Raw genomic sequence first — 13,048 nt, 5'->3', positions numbered from 1 at the left:
TCACTCCTTGCCTGCTCTCCATCTCCCTCTGGTGCTCCCCTCCCCATTTCTTTCTCCCTAGGCCTCCTGTCCCATGATCCTCTCCCTTCTCCAGCTCTGTATCCCTTTTACCAATCAACTTTCCAGCTCTCAGCGTCATCCCTCCCCCTCCTGTCTTTTCCTATCATTTCGAATCTCCCCCGCCCCCTCCCACTTTCAAATCTCTTACTATCTCTTTTTTCAGTTAGTCCTGACAAAGGGTCTTGGCCCGAAATGTCGACTGTACTTCTTCCTATAGATGCTGCCTGGCCTGCTGCGTTCCTCCAGCATTTTGTGTGTGTTGCTTGAATTTCCAGCATCTGCAGATTTCCTCATGTTTGTGCTTTTAAATGTCCCAGGTGGTGCGGGTTTTTAATGACAGATGCCATCTTCTTTAGGCACCACCTTTGGAAGATGGCTTCAATGGTGGGGAAGCTTGTGCCCATGATGGAGCTGGCTGAGTCTCCAGCCTTTTACAATCCTGTGTATTAACACCTCCATACCAAATGGTGATTCAACCAGACAGAGAGCTCTCCACAGTACATCTGAAGAAATTTGCTGGAGTCTTTGGTGAAATATAACCACTGGTTTGAATATTTTGGGTGTAGTATAGATTCTCCAAGACTGATGGCCATGAACTTGAAATTGTTCTCTCTTTCTACCGCTGACCTTTCAATGAAGATCGGTGTGATCTCTCAACTTCTCTGCCCTGAAGTCGACAATCAATTCCTTGGTCTTGCTGACATTGAGTGCAAGCTTGTTGTTGCAACACCACTCAATCAGCCAATCTATCACACTCCTGTATGCCACCTCATTGTCATCTGAAGATTCTGCCAACAACAGTAGGCGGCAAAATATTTTTTTTCCTTCTCTTTGTGTTGTTACATTGTAAGAGCCACTTAACTAGAATGGGATCATAAGCAGAGTACCAGCAATGGAAAAATGAACCAAATAATAGCCTTGTTGTTGGATTCTAACCATTAGCCATGTATATCCGGAAGTATCTATTACTTAGAACCCTGTACAGCACATTTTAATAGATACTGGATGATCTCCAGTGCCTCATTCAAATGGCTGTATGTGGCCACATGAATTCAATTGCAGGAAGGAAATTTCTCCCAATAAACCAATAATTTGGTAGAGGTAATCTGGACAACAATCGGAATCAGGAATTGTGGCCTAATATTTTTCTCTGCCCTGATGTTCAGGGTTATATAATTATGGCGTATATTGCATAGCAGTAAGAACAGTGCAGTGTTTGCTCTGAAAGAAAAGAAGCAAGTAAAAAAAACTTTAAATCTTCACAGACTTGATATTAAACAGGTCCCATCAATGCAGAGCAGTGTACCAGACAGCTGATAGATTTAGTCCCTTGTCCTAAATTACAGAATATGAAAGTCACTACTACATTCAACAGGTTCCTGCTCAGAATGGTGCATGTACTTTGGGTCAGACATCACTTTGAGTAAACTTTGGGTACCATATCCAATACACTTAATAGCAGTTGAGATGCAGGGATCCCATCTGATCAACAAGCATGGTATAAACAGTAGAAAGGATGTATCTGGACTTGGGGGCCTGAATTACCAGGTTGTGTAGTTTAGGTCTTTATTTCCTGGATTATAGATTAAGGGGGTGACCTGACAGAAGTAATGAAGGGGCATACACTAGGTAAAATTACATAATCTTTTTTCCCCCAGGGAGGGTTTGTTTAAAAACAAGAAAGCATAGATTTAAGATCAGAGACGAGGGACTTAAAAGTGATATCAGGAGCAGCTTCTTCACATAAAGGCTGATAAATATTTGGAATGAGCTTTCAGAATTAGTGGCTGAAGCAGGCATATTAGCAACATTTTACAGCAACAATGGTTAGCACAATGCTTTATAGTACCAGTTTTGTTGTTTCGTATGGCATGGCCCATTCAGGAGCCGGGGTTCAATCGATCTTCATGAGGCATCTCGTCAACATGGATGGTCCTGAGTTGGCATCACCTGATGGAGTCCTTGAAGCACACAAGCCTCCACACACGTTAGTGTGTCAATCCAGGTCATGGAGGATAGTACCAGTGACTCGGGTTCAATTCCCACTGCTGCCTGTACGTTCTCCCTGTGACTGCGGGCACTCTGGTTTCCACCCACAATCCAAAGGCGCACCTGTTGGTCTTTGTAAATTGTCCCATGATGACACTAGGATAAAACCAGGGGATGGCTGGGTGGCGTGGCTCAGAATGCCTATTCCGTGCTGTATCCCCATAAATAAATATGTGGATAGGAGAGGCTTAGAGGGCTATGGGCCAAATGTGGGAAGGTGGGATTACCTCACTGGGCTTCACGGTCAGCATGGAGGAGTAGGACTGTATGGCTCTATAAGCATTATATTTGTGTTCACAGTACAGCGGTGTTATGTCAATTCCTGTTCCTAGGCATGCTGGGGAGATTCCAATTTATCTGTCACCTACCTTGTGCATTCTAACTATCCCATCTGGCTTGGAATCCAGTAGGGAATAAATCACAAGCATAGCTGGGAAGATGTCCACTTTACTGTAATTGGAGGTGTGAATATGAGATAATTATCACACTTTAACTCATGTGAACATACAAATATAGTGCAGGAGCAGCCATGGTTCCAACAGCTGTGGTCAGTTAGTTGTAACTTGCTATTACGTACAAATTATCATGCTCATTTGAGAGCAGGATATTCATGATCTAATGTTTTACTAAATAAAGAGACCATCTGGCAAGGTACTGAGTCAGATAGACTGGGGCAATCACACGTATCCGCCACAAAAGCTGCTCACAGTTCAGATACCGGAGTTGGCTTCAGTGCCCTCCCACAGATTCAGGATGAAATCTAATTCAGCCTGACCCAGTTTAATACTTCAGTACAGATCCCATTAAATCCACCCAGTTAACAGAATTTCACTTGAGGGGCTAACCTTTCATGTTTACAACTTAGAGATTCTAACAGCAGATAAATATTGTATGCTTAAATCATCCTTTCATGCTTCATAATTTGTCAGGCAATTGAATTTGATCGTTGTTTCCTTTCATTTACAAATACCTCAGTTTAATCCTGCAATATCATTTGGATGCCTTCTATCCCACTTCAACATTGCAGATGGCCACTTCAAGCAAGGGTAATGAGGATGCATCCCAACAGGAGATCGTACAACCTGCAGTTTCTCATACGTAAAAAGATAGGGCAGCCAAATTAGAGCTGGAAATAGCAGCAGCTGATTCATGCTATTTGCTGATCTTATGTTGAGCTGCGTTGCTGGTGGTAGCCCTGATTGACAATGAAACCTATTTAAACAATGTCCTGGGGTGTCGCCTGGGGGGTGGTGATTTTTCTTCACATCATTGGAGGTAAATGCTTGTGATCTATTTGTGCTGCAATTTTCCACACATATTCTAAATCTGTACTAAAACATAATATTTGCATTGCTGTTCAGCGCCAGCCTTCTGTATGCTTCCTGCAGTTGCCCCAAAATACCAACTAATACCACATCAGCAAATGAAAAGGTCAGAAGATTAGAGTTGCAATGGAAGTTTATTACAGCACCAGATCATCCAGGTACTTTGTAAATACCCCCTTTTAATTATTTATTTATTGTGGGGATACTGGCATTCATTTCTCATCATATGCTGACTCTTGAGAAGTCCCAAGTGCAATATCTTCCTCTTAATGTTTTTGTTTGTGTGGTGAAGATACTTCTAAAGTGCATTTGTGAAGGAGATTCCGGGATTTTGAATCATTGTTGGTGAAGAGGTGGAGTATATTTCCATGTCAAGGGGATTTATATAATCCACGGGTGGCATTGACCCCATATATCATGGAAGCCAGGATGGTGCTGCTGAAGAAAACACTGCACTACATATTATAGACAGCACATTCTTCAATGTGCCTGTCTGTGGTCAATTCAGGAATAATTATTTGAAGGTCAAGTCTTCAGACTTGGCACAAAACTCATCCCTGCCCTTCTAAATATTTCTGAGACTTGGGCCACCTAGGGAAGGCATTTCAGGTACTGGAAAAAATAGCATCAGCAATTCCTTCACAAAATCCTCCAAATTTACTGCAAGGACAAGCAAATCAATATCTGTCAGCTCTCCCTGTTCAGCATCTACAAAGCGGAAGCCATAAAGTTTATATACATGATATCAGACTTCTCCTTCCAAGCTTTTTCAGTTCTGTGCTACGGAAGCACACTGTACCCTTACACAGACAACAGAAGGAGCGGATCACCTCGGAAATTACCTACTCACTCATCTCATGGGCCACCAACAGGCCCACCTGTGTAAGAATCAGTAGATCCTACAATGGGCTCACCAACTGCCTCAAAGCCAAAGTGGTAATAAGTCATCCCTGACCCGGAAGATCTACTCAAGAGGAAGGTACCCCCTGCAGCTAGTGGAGAGGTTAGCTGCCCTAGTCAACAGTCTGGGGATTAGATGTGTGATTCCCCTAGAGACCAACACTAATTTGAAACATTTTCAAAATCAAGTTTCTTTATTGACTTCCAGGATCTGCAGACAGAGTCAAGGCTGATGTACGTCCATATAACTAAGGGATTGCTGCAATATCAGAGCTGACACCTTTCAGTTGGACTGTCTGCCCTTTTCATTTGATTGGGAACTTTTTTAAAAAATCCTTTTGGCTGTACTTGTACTGGAAGAAGCAGTGCAGCAGAATTCTGTTTTCTTAACAATATGTATCCTCAGATCAACATCACTTAAGCTGATAATATGGTCGTTTAAATCAGAACTGTCTGAAGGGGTTTGCTGAGTACAAATTGCCTGTTGCCTGAACCGTGCCTCAGCATTTTCAACACTTCAAAAATACTTTATTTGCCATGACTTTTAATAAAATGAAATATGCAATAAAATACACATTTTCTTTCCTTTTGCGACGCCCGTGTGTATATAATGTCAAAATACTTGCTGATACTTGAATATCTGTTAGGCTGACACCCAATAGCCTTCAGTCCTTCAAGTGGTCTCCAAGGCCCCAGATTGTCTCCTGTCATTTGTCAGGATCTCCATTTGAATGACACAAATTACCACCAAAAGGAGAACTTCCTGGTGCCCAAACATTTTAATTCCAGTTCTCCTTCCCGTTCTAACATGTTGGTCGATGGCCTTCCCTTGTGCCAAGAAGAGGAGCAACACCTTCTATTCTGTCTGGGCAGCCTCCAGCCTAATGGCATGAACATTGATTTCTCTTTCTGGATAAAGAAAACCCTTCCCCCTCCCCTCTTCTATTCCCCCCTCTGGCCTCTTACCTACCTATCACCTCTTTTCCTTTCTCCTATGGTCCACTCTCTTTTCCTAACAGATTCCTTCCTCTCCAGCCCGTTATCTTTCCAACCCACCTGGCTTCACCTATCACCTTCTAGCTATCCTCTTTCCCCTCCCCCACCTTGTTTATTCCCTTGTCCTTTTCAGTTCTGAAGAGGGGTCTTGGCCTGAAATATCAGCTGTTTATTCATTTTGATAGATGCTGCCTGACCTGCTGAGCTCCTCCAGTATTTTGTGTGTGTTGCTTTGGATTTACGGTATAGTATCTGCAAAATTTCTTGTGTTTGTGATTTACCACCAACCCAGACTGAGAAAAATAACACAGGTCAGATTACTTTTTGCATTACGAATCAGCTGCTGAAATCTCATCATGCCTGTGTTACTTATGGACTTTACTGTTCAGTCTCCATTGTTCTACTCTCTGTAAAGTTTGGCAGAATTCCACCATCCAAGTCCTATGAAGTGCCCTGAGATATCTTGCCATGTACAATACAAATATAAGTTATTTGTAGTTTTGCTTGCATTACACTGTACTTATGAATTAATTTCTTAAATGTTCTTTATTATCAGCATTGAATTGCAGAGATTGTCAGATTGGGGGTCGACTTTGTTGTAAACTCAATGCAACAGGTTCCCCTCGGTTTTCAGTTAATTCCTAGGAGACGCCATTTCATTATCAGGTACATAGCAACAGGACTTTCAGGTCCTCTGGGCTACTATTCTGCCATTCAGAGAGATCATGATGCTTAATATATACTTTAAAATCATTTCTAGGCATTGCACAAGCACAACACTAAGTTGAGACTAAATCAGGTAGAATCTGAAATATTTGCACCAGGAGATAACACAAACAAACAGCTCTAACCCAGCTGCAGCTCAGGAACACTAAAATAGGCATTTAGTTAGCTATTTGTAGAACGTAACATTAAAGTTCTCATTAGCTAACAACTCGCTCCCTCAGATCCATTTGCATTAAAATGCTCTCCTCATTAATAACCATTCACTCTGGTGAGGTCCCCATCAGGTATCACAGATTTAAAATCGGAAGGGCAAATGAGCTCATTTCTTTCACTTAGATATTCTTCGTGATTGTAACAGTACATACGAAAGGTGGCAGACTCTGATTGCATAAATAGTTTGAAAAACAACTTGGCCAGCTGCTTGAGAGTGAGGCATCCAGAGTTTATGGACAGGAGTGCAGATGTATCAGCCAAACCTCTTTCCTTGACTTTCTGGTATATTCTCTTTAATTGTAACCAACCACTCCCACCCAGTTTTAAAATTGTACTATAAAACCTTAACTTTCTGGTCTTGTGTTAACTTACATTGAGGGCATTTCATGGAAAATGGAAAACATCCTTGACTTCTCTAAGCTGAACTAATGCATGTCCACCTCCACTGTTGAACATGTTACTTAACATAAATGAATCCTGGTTTCCTATAAGATCTCCTTTGAGCTATCTACACCTGCCACAGCATTAAAATGCCCTTAACAAATTGAGAAATTACATCCTAAGCACATTTATCTATTTCCCTTATCAATTTTCTTGACCTGCCTACAGACTTTGTCATAGCTGACCTCACCGCTTTCCTATTGCATTATCCAGCCAAGTGAGAATGTCTACAATACTGCGATGATCTAAAAAAGTTTAAGATACTTATGTATTCTCACCCAAGGCATCTATTTATAAAGCCCTAGATCACAGTTGTCTTTAACACTGCTCAACTTGTCAATAACCTGTATATTTCTTCAATTTTGTTTCAGGATGCATCTGTCTTCTTACCTTGATCCTGGTTTAAATATCGAGTCATACATTGTTCTAAGCCCGGAAAAGCTGTTCTGCAAACATTCTGCCAGATATTCACCTAAGAGAGTGAGATACAGCCAGGGTAAACATACAGTGCCACAATTACTGATCCAAGATTACATTAGACTCTCCTCATTCTTCATGAGGCTATTAATCACTGAAATAGGTATAGGCTTTGATCCATTCTTCAGTATTAAAATAGGAATGATAAAAAATGCTAGAATATGACACATGCCCAGTCTTCTCATGCTCTGTAACCCATAGCTGTTAGACAGACCTTTTCAACAGCCGTCATGCTCTTTGTGGGTGTTAATGAGGGCCTCAGCTGGGCTCTTTTCCTTAGAGTAGGGAAAGTTAAGTGAAGATTATTAACAAAATTAAGATTTAAAAGTGGGTAGATAAGGAGAAAGAATTTCCCCTGACAGAAGGTTTAATAAGTATAGATTGAGAACATGTAAAACAAGAGGATGAAGAGGAGGCATTGGATCTCCCAGTCCTGCTCCATCTTTGTGTAAAATCAAGGCTGATCTCCAACATAACTCAAGATGTATGCCGTTAATCTAAATCTCCTTTCAGGCAACCAATTAGCTTCCTAGGACATTTTGGAGGGGAATTAGGAGTCAGCCTATTACTAATGTCAGGATTATGCAGGCCAAAACAGGGAAAGGTTACAGATGCAAACACGAGGAAATCTGCAGATGCTGGAAATTCAAGCAACACACACAAAATGCTGGTGGAACGCAGCAGGCCAGGCAGCATCTATAGGAAGAAACACAGTCGACATTTCGATGAGACCCTTTGTCAGTCCTGACATTTCGACGAGACCCTTTGTCGGCCAGAAACAGCGACTGTGCTTCTTCCTAAAGGTTACAGATTCCTTTTCCAAAGGTGCATCAGCAAACCAGTTGGATTTTACAAGATTATAATAGTCTTTCCAGCCTGAGGGGGGAGGGGGCACAGAATGGGAGTTGTTAAATAATTTAACAACCCATCCTCAGAAAAGTAGGAAGCCACAACCTCCAGGGATAGAGGGAAAGGGTAAGCAAAGAAAACTAATTGAACAGTGCTTTTAATGGACCCCTTGCTTGGCACAGGTGCCTAAGACCTTTCCACAGTACAGTATTTGTCAATGTGGAGTGGAGAGCGAGTTCATAAATCTGGCAGGAGCAAAACATGTTGGGAAGCACAAGGGTGGAGTGCCATGGGAGGGTTGAGGGGTGAATGACAGAATGAGTGCCAGGGGTGTAGGGTGGTGTGGGTACAGATACACTCAGCCCTGAGACACCAGGCAAGACCATTTGATTTCAAACAATTGGTTTATTAATCATTACAGAATGTCTCTCTAGTGCTTTCAGCTCCCTCCCCTCTCCCTTCCCCGTTTCCCCAACTGTGATTCCCCTCTCCCTGCCCTCTTCCCACTCTCAGTCCATAATAGAGACCCCAATCAGAATCAGGTTTATCATCATTCACATGTCATTGAAATTTGTTTTTTTTTTGCAGTAGTACAATACATAAAATTATTATGGTACTATGCAAAAATCTTAGACACCCTAGCTCTAAGTATATATATCTCTCTAAGACTTTTGCACAGCACTGTATGATTTTACAATATTTCTATGTGATGTCAGAACAATTAGCTAATTACTAGATTATAGAAAAAAGAAAAGTGATTTTTGTCTGTAATTACACAATTTTTACACAGAATGAAAAAATAAACCTTCTATAGTTGTACTGTGGAGAGCATTCTGACAGGCTGCATCACTGTCTGGTATGGAGGGGCTACTGCACAGGACCAAAAAAAGCTGCAGAAGGTTGTAAATCTAGTCAGCTCCATCTTTGACCTAGCCTACAAAGTACACAGGACATCTTTGGGAAGCGGTGTCTCAGAAAGACAGCGTCCATTATTAAAGATCTCCAGCACCCAAGGTATGCCCTTTTCTCACTGTTACCATCAGGTAGGAGATACAGAAGCCTGAAGGCACACACTCAGCGATTCAGGAACAGCTTCTTCCCCTCTGCCATCCGATTCCTGAATGGACTTTGAAGCTTTGGACACTACCTCACTTTTTTAATATACAGTATTTCTGTTTTTACACATTTTAAATAATCTGTTCAATATATGTAATTTATTTATGCGTTTATTATTATTTTATTTATTATCATTTCTCTCTCTGCTAGATTATGTGTTGCATTGAACTGCTGCTGAAAGTTAACAAATTTCACATCATATACCAGTGATAAACCTGATTCTGATTCTGAGATAAGATCATCTTAACCATCACTCCCAACAGATATAATTGCATTGCTCTCAGGTGCTTAGTACCTACAGTGAGATTTTTTAAAAAGCTTGTTACATAATGGTGATTCACAAGCGGTTAGCATTGAGGGAAACTAGCAGAATGTGTGTTGCTTGAGGAACTGAATGCAAATACAACAAGGTTTTGCCTCAGCTAGACTATTTTTGGAGTATTAATACTCTTTAAAGAAGGAGTATAGGTCTCAATATTTAAGGAAGAAAGCAATTCAGAGATTCTCTACACCAGTACCTTGAATGAAAGCGATGAACTGAGGCTGAAGCTGTTGGCCTGTTCGATCTGCTCCAGGCTTTGTGTCCATGGACTCACTTACAATCCAAATGCTGTTGCTTACCTTTATTGTTTGCACAATTTGTTTTTTTTCCCTCTCTCGGCACTTCGGGTGTTTGTTAGCCTTTTTTTAATGGGTTCTTTCAGGTTTCTTGTTTTGAGACAAATCTCACGGTTGTATAATTTATACATACTTTGATAATAAATGTACTCTACTTTGAATGAGCAGATTGTCTTTTGACAAAAGGTTGGACCAGTTAGGCTTATATCCACTGGAGTAAGACAGGACATGATTGAAACATATTAAATCCTGAGGGGTGACTGAGAAAAGGAAATTTCCTCGTACTGGAGAATCTAGAACTAGAAATCACTGTTTAAAATAAGGGGTTGCTCAATTAAGACAAAAAAGGCATTTCTTTTTCTCTCAAAGGATAATAAAGCAAAGCCTTTGTAGACGAAGATCAATAGATGGAATAGATACTTATAAGCAAATAGGTGAAAGGTTACCCACGAAGGGGGAACGCAGAATTGAATTTAGAGCAGCAGTAAGGGGGCAAGTAAACTCCAAACCCAGGCTTGAGGGGGCAAGTAAGTGTAGGCGTAAGCATAAGTATAAGCAAGAGTAGGTGCTACACCTGTCCCTACACCTCCTCTCTTGCCACCATTCAGGGCCCCAAACAGTCCTTCTAGGTGAGGCAAAACTTCACTTGTTGGGGTAATCTATTGCATCCCGTGCTCCCGGTGCAGCCTCCTCTACATCGGCAAGACCCGACACAGATTGGAGGACTGCTTTGTCGAGCACCTCTATTCCATCCGCCACCACAGACAGGATCTCCTGGTTGCTACCTACTTCAACTCTGCTTCACATTCCCATTTGGATATGTCCATACACGGCTTCCTCTACTGCCATGATGAGGCCAAACTCCAGTTGGAGGAGCAACACCTCATCTACTGTCTGGGTAGTCTCCAGCCCCTTGGCATGAACATCGAATTCTCCAACTTCCGGTAATTCCCTCCCTCTCCCTTCCCCCATCCCACTGTCTCCTCTTCTAGCTGCCTATCACCTCTCTCATGATTCTGCCTTCTACTACTACCCATAGTGCTTTCCCCTTAGATTCCTTCTTCACCTTTCCTGCCTATCCCCTCCCTGCTTCCCCTCCCCCACCCCTTGATCTTTCCTCTGATTGGTTTTCCACCCTCCACCCACCTTCTTTATGGGGCCCCTGCCCCCTCCTTCTTGAGTCCTGATGAAGGGTCTCGGCCCAAAACGTTGACTGTTCCTTTCAACGGATGCTGCCCGACCAGCTGAGTTCCTCCAGCTTGTTTGTACGTGTTGAAGTAAACTCCCAAACTGAGGCTTGAGGGGGCAAGTAAAATCCCAAACCCAGGCTTGAGGGGGCAAGTAACCTACTCCTGTTGCTAATTCATATATTTGTACATTAATAAATGAAGAATATCAATCACTTATACCTGTTGATGTATCTGAAGATGTTTGGAGCCGACTACAATTATTTGATTAAAGCCTTAAAGTTTGGGATTTCATCCCAAAATTGTTAGAGCATGAAGGTGAAAAGTTTATTCCCTAACCTACTTAAGAACAGTGGCTTTCTATTTATTATCATCTGATAGGGCAGAAACAAGGTTTAATTTTTGTCAGCTGTAGCTCAGTAGCTGATCGTCATCTGTGAGATTGGACAGATACTGGGGACTGGAAGTCCTATAATTTTCTGCAGCAAATTGACCCATTGCTTTTTGTTATCTGATAGCTAATTGCTGATTGGAAACTTTGTGCACACAGAGCTCACTTGGGTAAATTGCAATGCACTCCACCATGTGTTTGATGGACTAACACAGAGAATGCAAGGCACGTGAAAGCCAAGACTGGCAAGATGCTGAAGTGTTTTGATATGAATATATATTTGAGACAACTCAGGATCAGCCCTATTCCTTAACGACACACACACAAAATGCTGGAAGAACTCAGCAGGCCAGGCAGCACCTATGTAAAAGAGATTTTGGGCCGAAACCCTTCATCAGGACTGGAAAGGAAGGGGAGGAAAGAGTACAAGGTGCAGGTGATAGGTGAAACTGGAAGATGGGGAGGGGTGAAGTAAAGAGCTGGGAAGTTGATTGGTGAAAGAAATAAAGGGCTGGAGGAGGGGGAAGCTGATAGGAGAGAACAGAAGATCATGGAAGAAAGGGAAGGGAGAGGAGCACCAGAGGGAGGTGAGAGAAGAAAACAGGAAAGGTGGAACGATGGGTGGGGGGGTGCAATTGCTGGAAGTTCACAAAATTGGTGTTCATGCCATCAGGTTGGAGGCTACCTCAATGGAATATAAGGAGTTGCTCCTTCAACCTGAGTGTAGCCTCATTGCGGCAGTAGAGGAGACTGACATGTCGGAATGGGAATGGGAAGTAGAATTGAAATGGGTTGCCACCAGGAGATCCCACTTTTTGTACAGACAATGAAGGCACCTTCAAGCACTTGGTGAAGCAGTCTCCCGATCTACATTGGGTCTCACCGATGTACAGGAGGCCACACTGGGAGCACTGGATACAGTTGATGACCCACAACAGACTTGCAGGTGAAGTGTTGCCTCAACTGGAAGAACTGTTTGGGGCCCTAAATGGTAGTGAGAGGAGATGTAGGGGCAGCTGAGGCACTTGGTCCGCTTGTGAAGAAAAGTACCAGGAGGGAAATCAGTGGGGAGGATCTCATGTTTGCAGCCCTATTTCTGTTTAAATTACACCATTCAGCTGTGGGGTCTGGTTAGTTTGCAAGAAGGCAATGCCATGAATCATCTCAGACCCAATACTTGGCATCTCATCTCAATGATAAATGCTTCATTCCTTACAGGGTGCACCATGATCCCTGCTCAACCTACCCACCTCATGCTACTTGATGACCCAAAGATGTGTGTCTCAATCAATCAACTCCATTACCCCATGACTTGAAGGCCAAATTAGACCCAAATTAGGATATAGGAACATTCTGATAATCCTTAGCACTTTGATTGTACTACAGCAGCAGATTTTCCAAACTATCAAATATTAGTCATAAACACGAGAAAATCTGCAGATGCTTGAAATCCAAAGCAATACACACAAAATGCTGGAGGAACTCAGCAGGGCAGGCAGCATCAACAGAAATGAATAAGGAGTTGATGTTTCACACCAAAAACTTTCTTCAGGACTGAGAAAGAAGGAGGAAGATGCCAGAATAAAAAAAAAGGTGAGGGGAGGAGAAGGAGGTTTGCTGGAAGGTGATAGGTGGAGCCAGATGGGTTGGAAAGGTCAAGGGCTGCAGAAGAAGGAACCTGATAGGAGAGGAGAGTGGAC

Source organism: Hypanus sabinus, chromosome 18, assembly GCF_030144855.1.
Source record: "Hypanus sabinus isolate sHypSab1 chromosome 18, sHypSab1.hap1, whole genome shotgun sequence".
NCBI classification, from domain to species: Eukaryota; Metazoa; Chordata; class Chondrichthyes; order Myliobatiformes; family Dasyatidae; genus Hypanus; species Hypanus sabinus.
Note: the sequence above shows the minus strand (reverse complement) of the source record.